Below are 17056 nucleotides of genomic sequence, written 5' to 3'. Positions count from 1 at the left end.
ATCCTCAGTGAATATTAGGGTGAGAAATATTCTCATCATACAGATGGAAAGTGTTACATTCCAACTCATCTCAGCATAATATCCTTTTTGTCCTTTATCTCAGCGTACAGCTTTGTAGACTTTCCCACTCCAGCCTTCTATCAGTGTATTTTCTTTTTGTTTATGCTCACTATATTACTATAATAATGCTGTGCAATGGTGTCCTTTTGTCCATTTGTTTTTATTTCTGTCTGCCTTAAAAGACTTGGCAGAAAGACAGGCACGTTCCTTTTCTCTTTGGCTTGTCAGTATGCTTCCAGATAGCCAGCATAAGCTCTTAAGTGCATGGTAAAGTCCTTTATTTGGGGCACTGTGTAAGCATGGTGTAATTTTAAGCGTGTTTCTGTGGACTTTTTTGAATAGAGATTATTTTCCATGATCAGAACAATACTTCTGCAAAGGGAACCAAGCACAGCTTGTTTTCTTTGATGGGTAGGAGTAAGGACGTGCTCTGGTTAGAGGTGATGGCCTGACTCATTCCATGGTAGAGTTGCATGTTAGTGGCAGCATGGTGGAAAGGATCACTTGGATGATCAGTGTGAACACTTGTGAGACTGGAGTGAAAATCCTGAAGCTGTCACTGGGGGCAAACTGCAGTGTGGCTGAGGGCAGCAGCTCCGGGGATTCAGAGCCTTCGCTCTGTGCTGGTGCTGAGGGTGGCAGAGCTGATTCCATCAGCTACAGAAACAAAGCCTTTCACTCTGGAGAGGTCCCCAGTCAAGTTGTCTAACTTCGGTGACCTTTCCTGATAGCTGGAACAAGAGATCCACAACATATGTATTTGTCTGTATTTGTTTATAAAAGCAGAGTCTCATTTTGAAACTGTGAGCTCATCTTTTTGCTTTCCTGGAATGCATTAATTTTCTTCTGCGTATGTGTCTGCTGCAAGAAAGACCTTGGCTTACTGTGGCAAGAGTAAGAGCCATTACTTCTTCAGAAATATGAGACTTCTTAGGGTGCCATAACCCAAAGCAGTGCTGTGAATGCTGAGATCTGTATTCTGTTTCACAACAGAGGGGCCATAGAAAGAAAGAACAAAGTTTGTATGGGGCAAATGGTTGAGAGCTCACAAACGTAAGACAAAACTGCTTTCACAGAGAGGAATCAGCTCAATATCTTCCCTTCTGGTGCAGTATTAGAGCAAATCTTACCACTTCTGTTAGCTAGGTGCTTATTGGGAGATAACAGCTTCGCCTGACCGTCTCATGGAGGACCAGTTCAAGTTCAAGCCAGAGTAATTGCAAGGTACTTAGGAAAACAGAGGTTTTATGCTTTCCTTTGCAAGCTAAGCAGTCTGTCACGCCTCCAGACATTGCAAATAGTGCATGGGCCTGTATTGGATATGTAATATTATTCTGATCCTTTGATCTTGCTCCATAAACCTCCAAGTCTCAACAAGCCCATCTGAAGCAGGGGAAATGTTTGTAATCTCACCTTGACAGATTTGGAAACTGAGGCATGGTTTGCCTGCCCTGCAGCCGCACGCTGGTCAGTGGAAAGCTGGGGCTGTGTTCCAATCCTGCATGGGACCAGGGTTTCAGCATGAATCATTTGGTTCCCAGTGACCAATGCTTTTCATTCTGCCCCATCTCTTCCCTATGCTCACTGTGTCTGTGCTCAGATCAGCAGTTTCTGCAGTTTCTGGGATGGCAGTGTTGGTGCTGCAGTGGAAGCCTGTTGTGTGCTTGCATGCATCTCCTGCTGCATCCAAGCCCCAGTGAAAAGCCATCAGCCTCCATTGCCTTTGAATCAAGTCCTCGGTAGGCAGTAGGCTGATTGGTTTCTTTGTGCTCAGAATAGAAAATTCCTGAAGAAGCAGAGGCAAGTTACTGAAGAATTTTTGCAGTGGCACAACTTGGGGGGACTTAGCCAAAATGAGTGGCACTTCCCACCATGGAGATCTAAAACAGAACAGCTGTTGTAAATGGAGCACCCTATATTTGGCTAAAAGAAAAAGCAACAATAACACAGACAGTGAGCAAGCAGGATTTGGAACTTACTGATGTCCCCCTTAGCACTCTTGCCCTTTCCCCCTCTTCCATTTTAGAGAAAGGCATTGTGAAGCAGGTGTGTTCAATCTGAGACGTGGCCAGCAGCTGTGCTCACAGCAGCAGGTGTCTGGGGTCAGCTGCTAATGATGCGCCCCTCGTCCATGATTGGTCACTGGAGAGAGCCACTGCCTGTCTCCCAGTCCTCATAACAAGGCAGCAGTGCTGCTAGGTAAGTTGGCAGGAGTCACTGGGGCTTCTGAGAGCCTTCTCTGTTAAATGAAGATATTCACCAGGTGATCTTGATAAAGCTGGCTCCAAAGGTTCTGCTTAATCTGTGTTGCATAATGTTGACCAGGTCAGTTTTAATGCAGTGAAAATGGAAGCTTTGATCTGCGAATTAATGTGCATTCACTTCATGGTTTGGAAGTATCACTTCAGAAGATGCTACGGAATAACTTCATCATTATCAGGTATGAATCTGTAGATTGCAATGGTGTAGCTGTGGGAACTATGGGTGTTGAAGACACTTAAAGGACAAAACAAAAGGCTTGGTAATTAGATGCTGCTTACCATAGGACAGGAGGGAAGAGAAAAGTGTGCCATTGGAACAGTCCAGGTTTGTGTGAAACCTGCACCGTGTAGTACAGGGAAGAGTCAATTGAAAACATTTTGTAAGATATTTCCTCTCTTCCTCACACGTGCTCTCAAATGAGCCATCTGCATTATCTGTAGCAGAAACGTGATTTTAGATTGGGAAACAGCTTGAATTTTTAGAGAGAGCCTGGTGGTTTGATTCTGTGCTTTTATCATAATAAATTTAAGAAACCACTCGAAGCTCTGTGTAAGATAGGGTAAATTGTCCTGTCTCTTTGCATGATGCTTGCTGGTCCTCAGACTGCAGCTCCTGGGGCTGGCTGTGCAGTTAGCAGTGAATACAGCAGTGTATTGGGTTGGTTTCTGTGCTGCTGAAGCTTGGAGGTAGGAGAAGGGGGTTGTAGGAAACCTGAGGGGATCAGAAGCACATAACAGGAGTTAAGAGCAAACCTCGTCAACCCTGGCTCTTACTTTCAAATGATTTTGTGATCCTTCTTTGCTGAAGATCTGGTGACTTTGAGAGAGAAAATTATCTCTGAGCTTAAGGAGCTGGTTTTGTTCCCATTGCCTGAGATATGGAGTGTCTTTGGCAAGTCGGCATTTATTTATTTATTTTGCACCATACTAGGACAGATGAGTATTAATTACTGTTCCCAGCTGCACCACTGATGAGCTTGTGTAAGAGCTGCTGTACCTCCTTCTGCCTCTGTGCTTCCTGCCCTGCTTTGCATGGTGGTTTTGGTTGCAGCAGGACAAGGATGATCTCTTGCTGGGGTGATTATCTGCAGCACAGAACTAATTCTGCAGTGGAGTTAGCTCTTTTCAAGTGAGCTGGAGAGCTGAGGTGACGGAGGGGTGGTTCATATATAATAATGTTATGTTGTTTGCTTCTGTGTAGGGTAATAGACCCTATTAAAAGCACCCCGACTCCATGCTTTGCTGTGTGAATGGTACTTGGGGTGAGGACAGCACTCATCATCAGCCGAGTGTTAACTCACTGGTGGAAACAAGTCCTAAGGAAATGTGCAGCCCCTAACACCTCACATCTCCAATCTACTCTGAGGCCATTGGACAGCTTCGAAGTGAAAGTAGCTTTAATTTGAAGCTATCCCAGTGTTTGTTTCCCTTAAAGACTGATGTTCTCATCAGAGCAAGCTGTTCAGTTCTCATGGTCTTCTACAGCAGGATGTGAGACGCTTCCCATCTTCTCTGAATTGAGCAGAAACAGTGTTTTTATGTTCTCATGTGGGTTTTGGGGTAGAAGCAGGGTAAATCCCACTAATTGTGCCATTCAGTAGATACAGCTCTGTTTATTTTTTAAGCTGGCACAGAAATGCAGGATAAGCTTAGCTGACCACAAGCCATTAAGTATTATGACTTGAATTGAATACTGAACGCTATTGTTAAAGCATAAGGGGAAACTCTGGAATAAATTAACAGGTCATATAATATCACACATTTCCCAGAAATGTAACAGCAGCTACTCATCTCTTTTCATCTACTTTCCCAACTAAGGATGAGATATTTTTGCACAAATTCGGGGCATGCAGAAATCAGATATTTACATTTGAACTGGTCAGAGCTGGAGCCGTGCTCCTCTTGCAGCTGGCAAGGAGAAATGAAAACCTTCAGAGGGTGATTCAGCTTATCCCAAAACAGCCATCTGAGATGTATTGCTCTCAGAAGGTGCCTGTTTCTCTCCACTGAAGGAGTGTGTGTCACCACCCTCTCCTCTCAACTATGGACCTTTCTTGTTTCACTGCCTTGGGTGCTGGTGTTTGTACAGCTCCATAGTGTGTCTGAAGCAGCATGGTGCTAATCACTATCCCCTTGCACTACTGGGAGGGACAGCATATTTGGTGCTTGCAGACTTCAGTTTGCCATTGGCAGATGGCTGGGCTCATGCTGCACTCAGCTGATGTAATTCATCCCTTAGCCATTTGGTTAGTTTGCCTTGTGTGAGGAATTCTGCACTTTAGAAGAATTCCTGTTGTGCATTGAAAGGAGTGGACACAGGTATGTTCTCTGTGAGAGGACACACTTGTGCATCTTTTCTCTCTAGTAGCTTCTACAGATGTGAGAACAAGGAATCCCTGGCCCTGTCTGCTAGGTGTGACTGTGGGACCTGTTATGTTAATCAATGATGGGCAAAAGCTGGGGGGCTATAATATACACTGTTCAAAACATGCCATGTCACTCTGCTGTGTGTGTTATGGAAGCCTCCTTTTGTAGCTAGACTCGATGCAATAGCCATGCCTTCTATGTTTCTCTGAGCTGGGATAGGAAGGGTTTACATTTGCATTCTGGAGCACTTGCCTCTCATTCATTTTTTGCCTAATATTTCTAGGAGGCGTGAAGTGTCACTGAGACTGGAATCTCTCCTTGTCAGGGCGCTGTCTGCTACCAATTCACATTCAAATGTGTAACCTCAGACACTTGTATTAGAAGTCTGGAGCTCTTCAGAGTAGAAACTTCCAGGATTAGACCTTAAAAATATAAGTTATTATACCCAATAATACATATTACTGCTTAAAATAGCACAGTTATAGAACAGTGGCTGGCATCCAAAGTTTGACATCCATATTTGTGTTGCCAGGATATTTTTCCCACTCGAAATGAATTAAAAACATAGAAATCAATGCCTATTTAGACTATTCATTATTATTGCTTCATTAAGTATAAACAATTTGTCAACACATAACAGACTCTTGGAGAGGATATTTCCTTGCAGTAACACAAATCTGAAATTCTCCTGGCTGTTTCCTAACCTGGCACTCTCAACCTTGGATCCAACTGCATAACTCAGAAGTTTTGAAACTAGCCTTCTGAGCTGGGCTTTGAGTAAAGTTTCTCAACAGTATGTAATTATTCCCATTATACCTGTCGTCAATGATTCATTGGCCGCTGAGGCATACATATGAGCTATTTTTCTCTTTATGACTTTTTGGGGGGATGATTCACTGGTTATAAGTGTACATTATCATATGACTAAAAAGGAAAAAAAAAAAAAAAAAGACAAATGGAGTGAAGTGCCACTGAGATTTTCCATATTAAAACAACAACAAAAAAAAAAGAGTTTCGTCAATAAAATAATGATACTCCTCCCATGTTAGGTCAGCAAGCATCTGTAAAGCTTCATAGAATCACAGAATCGCTGAGGTTGGAAAAGCCCCACAGGATCATCCAGTCCAACCACTCGCCCTTCACCAATGGTTCTCACTAAACCATGTCCCTCAACACAACATCCAAACGCTCTTTGAACACCACCAGGCTCGGTGACTCCACCACCTCTCTGGGCAGCCCATTCCAGTGCCTGACCACCCTTTCAGAGAAGTAGTTCAAAATAGTCAGAATCCATACAGCTTTTCCTTGGTTTTACACTTCTAAAACGCCATTGATTTTTCAATATGATGGAATCATTGGAGTCAAGTAAATAATACAGCTGAGAAAAGGTAGGAGCACATTAGCTTTTCTTCTGTATGGCTTTGCCTCTGTTGATTCAGATGTTGGTCTGTCCTTGTGGCTCAGTAGCTCAGGACCACACGTGCTAGAAGAGAGCTCTTTCCTCATTGTGCACAGGACAAGCAGACTGGTCATGCTGGCAGGGATGCTCCTGGCACATCTCTGCTGCTGGGACTGGCTCCAGGAGAGGGGACAGATCCAGGTCATTGGCTCCAGTCAAGGAACGTCACTTCTGGGAAACAGTGGGCAGCTTCTGGAAGTAAAGTCACCGGGTCAGTGGCTGTTGGGACCAAGCAGTCCCAAGACAACCTGGACTTGAGTTGCTTTGAATGAATGATGTAACCCATAGGTTGACAGGAAGGTGGATGGCAAGGAGCAAAGTGAAAGCCAGAAACAAAAGAAGTCTTTTCCAATGCAAAATCTGGTCTGCAGAGTGAGGTGGTCTGTTGAGCAACAGGGAAAATGGATTTATGTGTCACTGTTAGCTTCTGTGAACAAGCCAAATTGCTCTGGCATAAGGCACATGATATTTATTCACAGAAATGTGGAATTAATTGCTATCATCCTCATTTTTTAATGGGAACATATTTTTTTGGTTACAATAGTCCCAGTTGCTGTCAGGGAGGGCCCTGCGCTGCCCTGTGAGGGCCGGGCAGGAAATGGTGGTGGGGCAGGCAGTGCCCCACTGACGGCTTCCATCGTGCGGCAGCCTCTGAAGCCTCTGCAGGGAGCTCGATTATGCCCTTGTGGAAGTTGCATTTTATACCCTAAGACACAGATCTAAAGTTAGCTTGCTTCTAGGAAAATCGCCTCCTGGACCTTTTGCTTGTGTCCCCATCTGATCCGTTGAGTTGATTTTTCTCTTGCTTTTCTTCTAAAAGCAAAGGAGGCAAATTCTTACCTCTCTGCCCTCTCCATCTGCAACTGTCTTCATGGCTGACCTGAAAATGAACTGTGGGTTTCGTTTGCCTTAGATCCACGTTGTTTACCCAGGCTCTTGCCAATGCCTTCTGAGACTTTACAGTCTTCTCCTTCACGTCCTCCCTGTGGCCATCCCATAAAGGCAGTGCTGGCTGGGCTCAGCCTGCTGCGTCCACCTGTGCTTGCTGCCTGAGGTGGTGCTGCCCGCGTGTGCTGGGATGTGGTGTGTAAAGCCAGCAGCACCCAGATCTTCTGTACTCCCATATTCTTAGTGTGTATTTCAGGATGTCACTTACCTACGCTTTCAACTCTGCATGTCTTTCTGGGCTATTGGCTCCTTCATTTCCCTGATCAATGAAGGATAGACTGTGTCCTCACACTTCTTTCATACATGTGCAGAAGAAAGAGATTTTTATCTACAGAGAGAGGGAGAAATTGCAGATATATGAATTATGTGAAGGGTGAGCGGGTCATTCTGATGCAATTCCATGGAAACAAGCAATTACATTTATAGGCACAGCTGAGTAAGGTAATTCAGAGCACAGCTGGCCAGTAGCAGGGATTTTCTACTCTCTAATCATTGCCGTGGACCCACGGGCTGGAAGCACGCCCAAGTTTAAAGGGTCACTTGCAGGCCAATAAAAGAATATATGTTGGCTGGGAACACCAGACTCAACAATTTCAAAAACATGTTTTTCTTCATCTTGTTGAAACACAAGATTGCACTGAGTCATCGCTTACATGGCTGGACTCTTACGATCTCACAACTACAAACCTTTTCCTTTCTTCTCCCTCTCCCATCTCTTTCCTTCTGAAGAACAATTTATTAAACTTACATTGTTGTTTTTTTGTTCTTTTTCCTGGCTGGGGATTTCCACTTAGCTTTTTTGTGGTAGATAACCCAATGCCTAAAGAGTTCTCAGAGTAGGTTGGGGAGATCTGAGTCAATAGAACAGGAAAGAACTCATGACTCTTCTGCATTAAGGAGGTGGCTCACATTTCCAGCTGTTGTAAATTATCCTGGCCCATGGCTCCATATGTATTTGCATCTGCTGATATTTGCATCTTCTTTTGGAGATGTGGAAGAGTAAAGAGATGCTGAGGGAACTCCTTGGTATTTGTGAGGGTGTTCTGTGGCCACTGCAGCCTCTTGATCTTGTTTCTTGTAAGGAATGGTGCTACAATGCCTTGTCTGTTTGAATGAGTGCCTGCATTAAAGGCTATGAAAAAATTTGGATTTGTCTGCCTCTGCTTTCCAAGCCTCTTTTAACCATTTCCTAGATCTCTAGCTTTTGACTGCAGTACCAGTAAGCTTTCTTGCTACTGCAGCACTTCAGGCTGGGCAAAGCCATCCCAGTTATCCACTAGATCACCTTGTTTCTGAAGCATATCCATTTTGTTTATTGGACTGATCCACTCTTCCTCACCCTTTTCCAGGCAGAAACTCCATCAGCTTCTCTCTACTTGCCTGGTGAAATATTGCTGCACAAGTCACTGCTTCACTCTCTCACCCCAAACTCATTACTTCAACCAATCTTCATTATAGGATATTATTATTACATTTACTATACTGTCTGGAAGATTTAAAATGCAGACACACTAAACAGAGTAAAACAACTTGTTCTGCCCCAGTGATCATCTTGGTTGCTAGAGACTACTTTAGCAACCTCCAGCTCCATTTACTGACCAATTAAACCAAGTCCTTGTCATTTAATAGCACTGTAAAAAATACTTGCCTGAAATAAGCTTTTCTATCTGTCGTGCAACTTTAATTGATACAGTTAAAATTCAGCCAAGATTGGGATGTTTTTTCATGTGATACATCCTTTGCTAGGCTATTCCAATTGCTATTAAGTAACGATGACTAATTCCTCAAGTCCAGCAGTGAAATGTCAGCTTTGTATTCCATTCTTTTGAAGTATAAAGTATCATCGTTTCATTTCCATAATATTGTTCATCTTTTCTCTCTGCTCGATCCTACTGCGCCGTTATTAAGCAGCATCTGTGGCATCTTTATCTTTGTATATTCCTCAAGAGCTGAGTCTGAAGTATAACAACTGGAATGGAGCTGTCATCTTACGGTTTAGCTGTCTGATAGCTCCTCAGCACAGTGCTTGTATTGCCTTGAAGAAGATTTGGTTGAGTTCTGAAGTTCTGTCTTTAGGGATCTCCATGCTCTCAAGCTCCACAAAGTTGTAATTTCCCTTTGGTCTTCGGGTACCGATGGCTCTTGAAGGGATTATAATCTGGAGGATACATTTTGGATGGGAGCAGGGAGGCCAGCAGGTCGTTCACGTGGAAGGTAAAGCTCCTTGGAGCAGCTCACAGGGGGAGCCTGAAGATGCACATTCCTTCCATGCTTTCTGGGCTTGGTCTCTTTCATCGTTCTTCCTTAGCTGTGAGTTCAGCCCTTTGTTTCAGGCCAGCTCAGAAGTAAACCAGATTTTCTGTTATCAGCTTGTCCTTTGGCTGGAGCGTGCCTTTTATTTGGTTCTGGCTTTTTGTGAGACAGACTGTCTATATATTCTGCCTTTCTCATCTATAATTTAGCATGCTGCAACTCTGCTTCACTTCCGTCTAGTGTTGTAGAATCCCTTTGTTGTCCTTGTCTCTCTGGTCTGTCCTGTGCTATCAGTCTATGTGGTGCTCATTAAAGAGGTACTTTAGAAAATCTGAACTGCATCTCTGAAGCTGTGTACTCAGTGAGCCTTCCTGCACTTTGCACCACAACAGGTGAATCTGTTAGGCTGCTGCGTTTCATTTCACTGGGATTAATTACAGACTGAGAAGATGTTCTATGGCAGTGAAGTAGAAGAGCAAAATCTTTGCTTTTAAGTTACCTAATCTTGTGGTTTGTGGGGAGGGGTTCGTCAGGAGATGTCTTATCAGACTTGCTGTGTGTTTCAATTAGAAGTTTTCAGCTTGGCTCTGGGACTTTGACGGGTATTCACTAAACAGAACCTATGCTGAATAAAAGCCCCGCGCTGAAAGAGAGGCTGCTTAACTGGTACCCAAATTCCTCCTGAAATGGTAGCTCATCCCATAAAATCTGTAGCTTACATGATGTCAGAAGGCATACAGTGTGGGCAGAGAAGTCAGTAAAAGTAGGGTATGCCTAATTAGTAAAATTCTAGTCTGATATATGGAAAAGAGCTGGGAAAGTAAGTGTGTGAGAACACCTGGGTTGGGATAAAGGCAGTTAAATGGGTGAGGAGATGTTCTGTGCTGCTTTACCTCTTTGTGCCCCTCAGCCCCTTAATGTTTTAATACGTCTGCTCTTCATCTGCAAAGTGAGGATCCAGTGGTTACCTTCAGCAGGATGTGGATTATTTTAAATTATGAATGTCTGCAGAGCACTCTGTAATCCTTGGATAGCTCTTGTTTCAGTGATGCTGCCTTTAAACATGAGAGCTGCAGGAGTAATGAGAAAGAAGGCTGCAGGATAGAGACAGATAAATACTAGTCACTGCTTTTGCTTAATTCTTTCTTTTTTTTTTTTTCATTGTGGATCTGGCCAACAAGAAGTTATGCTTGCATCTATTAGAAAAGCATGGCTGGAATGTTAGATTTATTGGCACCGAGACGAAGAAGCAATTTTAGAAAGAGCTCTGGAAATAAATTCATATGTTGGGGTTTAACTTATTCTGAACTCTTCTTCAGCAAGATCTAATGAGCAGAATTGTGCCAATTATTCATTAATCTTTCCCCTTCTGTGCCTCCTTTAAGACTCTTTGCTGAACGTTCCCTTAGGTTGGCACACAGTGCCAGTACAACCGTAGGGTGGGGATTTTAATACTCCATTTGCTGCTGGACTGGAGAAATGGAGTGATTAATTCTGAGCCTCTCAAATGAGAGCTCTGGTAAGACCCGGCCATCAGTGACTCCTGTGCTTTCCTGCATGGCTGGGACTGAGCACCTACATGATGTGATGTGGTGGAAAGCTGGAATTGAGGGATCCCAGGAGAACCCAGGCTGATGTTCAGGAGTGAAGCAGGGAATATCAGTGTATTTGTATCAGCATGTTTCACTGCCAGGGCTAGGTGCAGCTCCTCATGCAATGAGAGCACACTGTGCTGGGCCTGCAGGGTAGAGGTATACTGGCCTTCATGGCAGCTTGCTGTACTGATGAAGAGAGCTCAGGTCTTCAGGATGGAGAGGGTCCAGGATGCGAACAGTGCCTTTACAGTACAGTACCTTTACAGTGCCTTTACAGTAGCATCTGCATTATGGAATCATGCTACAGGGCCAGATGCAAACGTGCAGTGTTTGGGAAGAGGCTGAGCAGTCCCCTCATGCACTAGAATGTCTGTATTTCCCTTCCCTGCGACCACCCTGAGGCTTGGAGAGTGAGGGCAGGATCTGCAAGCTGCTGCTCCTTCCTGTGTTCTGCTCGTACAAATTCAGCAGATACCCTCATCCTTGGCAAGGCAGGATGGTGGAGATGAGACGATCCAAAAGGAAGGGGGGAGCAGCAGAGGTTAGCATGGCTTTCACAGGCAACTGCGTATATGGAGTGCTGTAAGTTCACATTCTGACATGTGGATTGAGCTTTCTCATCACATTACCAAAATATGATCTGTGGTGATGAGCAGTGATTTAACAGGGTTATGAATGGAGGTGATTTTCACCTCCTTTGCTTTTCTTGATCCTCTAGATTTAGAGAAAAGCCTGACAGATGACGGTTAAGGTTTCTTGCTCCCCGCAGAGCTCAGTTGCAGCAAGCAGGGTTCAGCTGTATCTGTATGAGGGCTTGGAGGCTGGATATCTTCTTTCTTGAAACCTTTGAGATGCCCAGGAAGTCATAACTTGGAAGTAATTAAGAATGGATCATTAGATAAACTATGTTTATGTGTGAGATAGTCAGCTTGGCACTGGCTTCTAATTCATGCACAGCTGAGGCTTAACACTGCTCAATGAGATCAGTGTGTAATGATGCTTTTCCACTTCGTTCCAAGGAATGTTTCTTCTGCCCCTCCTTTTCCCTTGCCTCTTTTAGCTCTGGTTAACTGCAGTGGAGGAGGTTTACTCACAGAGCCTATTCTGATTTCTTGCAGTTTTCTTATTAGTGTAGACTCACTTTCCCAAGGAATGGCAACTTGGTCTGGTTCTCAAAGCATTTTTGTAGTATAAAGCTTAATGGGATACGTACAGTGTTACATAGAATGAAGCTCTCGTGCTGTGCACTGAAGATTTACAATTACTTTAATTTAATCCAAATGAAAATGTTACGAGCCAAGTTGTTTTGCAGACATCTCTTTTGGATGGTTATTCGATTCCTTACACTTCATATGGAGGACTTAAGTTGAGGCTTGGCCGCTATATTCATGTGTCCAAATGTATTTTGGGGGTTGGTTTTTCAAAGCAGACCTTCTCGGTTTTTGCAGGTGCCATTTTTTGTCATTGCAATTTATGTTGCCTTCAAATAGACATTTGGAGAGGGGAAAGCAGGAGCTAACCACGGGCACCCCCAAACGTGAACCACTCCCACAGGTCTTTTTGCAGTGATGGGAAGAGTCAGTCTGGCTGTGTCTTCTGGCTGAAAGGTTTGGTATCAAACTTTGTGGTTTGCTTCTCTGAAGCACATCGGAGCGTGCTGACAGGGGCCTGGCCAGCGAGGTGGAAACCTGAGCACTGCCTCAGCCCTGCACCCCAGGGCCCCCGAGGCTGGCAGTCTGAAGGCTGCTCACTATCAAGGTGCTCTGGGCAGGGATATCCATATCCACTTGTTAATGCATATCCGTGTTTTGCCATTCACAGGGGAGAGAGAGTTGCTGCTTGGGCCCCTCAGAGTGCCTTTAAGAGAGCTTGCTGAAGTGACTTCTAGGAAACAAATCCTGAGGTTGCTCGGTGTGGGTGATACAGGGAAGGACTGTCGTGTCCCTGCCAGCTCTGCATGGGTGTGCAGCTCCTCCACAGGTAGCTATAATGTCAGCTGTGATTGTGAGCTTGTGTTGTGAAGGTGCTTTCTAGGATGTTGAAGAGGGAGAAACCCCTGGTAGAGACTTTCTGTGTATGTGACCATGGCAGCTGAGCTGGCAGCACGGTCTGGGAGGTGTGATGGGACCTGGAGCCACCCCCAGCATGCTGCAGGTAGCTCACCTTGGTGGGGGTGGCTCTTGTGAACTGCAGCAGCATTAAGGTTTGTTTAACAAGCTGAGCTGCTAAAGCCCTTCCCTGAAATGTTCCTTCTCATCACATTTTGAATTCCTGCATTCTCTTGTGGAAATTAGCAGTGCAGCGTAGGGATGGTCTAATTGCATAGTGCTTTGGTTGGGCTACAATCAACTTTTCCTTACCATATTATTAAGCCCATCGTACAGGTATATATATTTTAATTGAGGTCATATTGTTAGCATGATGTGTGCTTGGCTTCACTTCCTATGGAGGTGCTCAAAAGATACTCACACTCTGAACTGAAGGAGAGAATGAAGACGCTGATATGAAGCCCAGGAATTTTAGGTTTGTTAAAAGTGTAACTATAAAACCTTGGTTGCTGAGCCATCTGCTTTTAATCTTCCTATTGCTATGCAGTCTTCTGGGGACTTGGACTTGGCAACAGATTTCCAAATTGCTAAATTAATCTTGTCAGCTTCAGGAAGCACCAGGAAACCCTTGGGAAACCGATGCTGTGCTCAATTCCACCTGTGTGAACTCACCGCCCTCAGCTCACGCAGTGACTCTGCTTTCTCTGGTGGAGCTGTGTAATCAAATATCTGCACACGCTGATGTGCAAACTGAAATGTAATTGGATGACTTGTCCTGAGCATCTTATGCAGAAGTGGCCTTGGAATATTTGAAACACTTCCTGCTTTATCATCAGGCAGTCTCAAGCATCCACGTGGATATCAAATGACAATGCCCCGTGATGCTGCAGTGGGATGGCTTTTACAGCAGAGCTTCTTCTTGGTTGAGCTATTGCTTTATGAGCAGGTGATACTCTCTCACTGCATCCCTATTCTGTCAGCAAGGGTTGACAGTGTGCATGAGGGCTGTCCAAAACAGCCCCGGCAAGGATTGTAAGCACAGGGTCTGCCCCTAGAAGGACAAGCAACAAACAAAACCCCACAATGCTTCAGTTTCTTGTCTGTGGGATGACAAGGCAGAGTTGGAAGCTGGCTTCAAACACCTGTTAGCTTCAGGAAATAACTGTGTAGAAACAATGATTTCTTAATGTGCATGTCCAACAGCGTGACAAGCACTCGACAAGTAATATAACCGAGACTGCTGTCTCTGCTGGAGGCCTTGCTAACTGTACCAAGAGGTGCCACTCTGTGCTTCTGGCCTTCCCCTACCAAGGAACAGCACTGCAGCTCAGCGGGTCCCACCGAGCACTGTGCCAATGCAGTGGTGAAGCCAAGGAGCCCCGGTGCCCTGGGGAGCAGCCTGGCACCGCCTGCAGCAGCGGATGGCTTTATTTAGGAGCTGTGCTTTCTACAGGCCTGCTCCACAACTGCACCTTGCTTTGCTGCAGAGCATTTCTGGCACGTTTTCAGGCTCTGTGTGACTTCATTAGATGTAGATCCCTCGTGCTGGTGATCTCCTGGTACGTGCTGAGCAAGCTGTTTCTGCCAGGCTGGGGTCTTTTGCAGCTTTGCCTTGGAGGAGCTGCAATGGAGCACCAGCAGAGTGAGGCAGAATTTCCACATTGTTTTCCCTTTTTAATTCTCAGGGAAAAGCCTTCAGAAAAATCCTGTCAGTCTCGGTTGTGAAATCTGACATGCAACCTAAAAATAGCATTTCGGTGAGAGCTGCGAGTGTCTGAAATGAGCTGACTGGAGGAGCAGCACTTGGCAAATCCACAGCACTCAGCATTTCCAAAACTAATTTTCCACATCGAGTCTCCTCTTCCTTTTCCCCATGCTGTTTAAACAGGAATGTAAAAAGAAACTGTTAAGGAAACCCACATATGTAATTGTTAGGGGAGGAAGAAAGTTTGTGGCTGCGAAACAGGAGAAGAGCCAGATTGCTGTTGCTGTTCCTTCTCCTGCCACAGACTTACGTGACCTTGGCAAGCCGACGTTTCCCAGATCATTGACTGATGTTGGCTGCTCACTCCCTGAACACGCAGCGTGGGACAGGTTGGATGGATGTTTTCAGGAGTGGTGAGCAGCCAGACTGCAATGAGATGGCTCAAAATAAGGAGGGGTGTTGTTCAGCTCTGCTCCTGTGCTTTGTGCTCCTCCATGGCGGTGAGGGCAGAGGCTGGCAGGGCTGAGGTCCCACATACCAGCTGAGCATCTGCCCTTCGTGTCCCACATTTCCTCATCAGCAGGATATTCAATCCTGAAGAGTCAACAGTGAGTTCCTGTACAACAAAAAAAGCCTTTGCCCAGACAAGTGGGGAAATATTAAGGCTCCCAGACTGTACAGTCCTCCCATTATATCCTATTTCTCAAGAGAGTTATTTTTCTCAAGTGCAATTTGCTGTCTGATGTTTGTGTCTCATTTCTCTGTGTGAGCGTGTGGAGTCTGGAGCGGCACAGTGAGGGACTTTGCTAGGTGAAGGAAGCAAGGAAGGGGAAAAAAAGGTTGTTTGTATCCTCCACTTTCCCAAATTAAGAGGGGAGACTTTGAAGTACAGGAATAGTTTCTGTATTTATATACCTACTGTAGGGTGTTTACCGCTGGAGAGTAATGCTTCAACAGCGAATCTCCAAACGCCATCCAACTTTATCCTAAACAGTCCTGAAAAAAAACTCCTGATTGCGACAAATGAAACTCAGCTATTAGTTTTGTTTTCGCAGTTGGAGATGCTGTGCACACACAGAAGTTGCTTGGGGTCTGAAAGTGTTTCCCCTGCCAAAAAGAAACGTCCTAAAAATGATCGCTTAGCATTCTCCAAATCTCTGCATATTTATTTACCAGGAAGGATCTGCTTACAGAGCTCACACTGTTTTTCTTTTTACATTTCAACTTCAGTTAAAAAAAATAATAATAATAAAAACCCAGGCTTCTTTACCACCACCCATCTCTGCTCATAAAACCGTTTCCAGTCACAAATCTGTTCTGTAGCTATTTTTGTGTGGGCTGTGCTTAATCTCCAGACAAGTTTATTTAGCAACCAAAGGTGATACGAAACCAGATTTTTTCAAAGCAGTTTTCTAAATACTGCACAGTGTTTGGAATTTCTCGTTTGGGTGACAGCTTGTAAGCCTGCAGATGGCTTTCTATCTGGTGCTGGTAAATTAGAAATAATACTGCTAAACCGCTGGACGAAACTCACATTGCAGAAGCAGTGTTTGTTTCAGAACAGCCCTTTTCCAGGGAGCTCCAGGAGGAGGTTGCTGCAGGGACACCTCACAACCTGGATGCTCGCAGCCCCACCTGTGGTTTCTCCTCCCCGACCAATGCTGTTTTATTTGCAGATTTAGGTACTTAGAGAATCTTTGCTGTTGTATTTTAATATTTTTGGCGTTCATGAACTGAGCCTCCTGTGAAGTTTTATCACCACTTTACGGAGAGGGAAACGGGGGCAGAGAAATGACTTACTGAGGACACGAGGTGGCTGGAGATGTGCAGCTCTCCTGCTGCCAGCTTGTTGCCTGCTGACCTCCCACTGCCCATGGCTGTGCCTTCCCTGGGGCACTGCTGCAGGCTAGTGACCCTACTGCTGGGGGAGCAGCAGCCCTACACTGCTGGGGGAATAGTGGCCCTACTGCTGGGGGTTTGCTGCTGGTCTCACAGGGAAGTTTATGCAGTTTTTCCACCCCAGCTCTCCATATGTTAGAAATTTGTCTGTCTGTTCCCTTTCAGACTTGTAGAAACCACCCAATGAATTGCTAATGTGTGGTGGGAAGAAAAAGTTTTAAGAAGCCTTGCAAGTGTGAGATCACAGAGCCCTTAGGAAAGCAGCAGCGTGGTCTTCCCAGCTGCCTGCCACCTGCCTAGGGCTCTTCTGGCGCTGGGAAGCCTTTCCCACCTGCCTCGGCTGAGCAGGAGGGGAGCAGTGTGGGGTGGTGGGAACTCTGTCCTGCAAGCACCAGGTACCTGTGACGTGGCTGCCCCTGCTGCTCTGTGTGTGTGAGCCAGCCTCCTGTGTGCCTGCTGTG

The 17056-nt window shown here is 45.1% G+C and overlaps 1 long non-coding RNA gene across 1 annotated transcript in view; it reads left to right on the top strand.

Moving 5' to 3' along the window:
* The first annotated feature begins 389 nt into the window (after nucleotides 1-389).
* LOC107052235 overlaps nucleotides 390-17056 on the top strand; it is a 77816-nt gene continuing 61149 nt past the window's right edge. Inside the window, exon 1 of the long non-coding RNA XR_006931754.1 lies at nucleotides 390-2500. This is a non-coding gene — a long non-coding RNA (uncharacterized LOC107052235). The remainder of the gene's footprint in view (nucleotides 2501-17056) is intronic.

Source organism: Gallus gallus, chromosome 18 (assembly GCF_016699485.2).
Source record: "Gallus gallus isolate bGalGal1 chromosome 18, bGalGal1.mat.broiler.GRCg7b, whole genome shotgun sequence".
In the NCBI taxonomy this organism is placed as follows: domain Eukaryota; kingdom Metazoa; phylum Chordata; class Aves; order Galliformes; family Phasianidae; genus Gallus; species Gallus gallus.
Note: the sequence above shows the minus strand (reverse complement) of the source record. Positions and strands in the feature narration are given on the sequence as shown.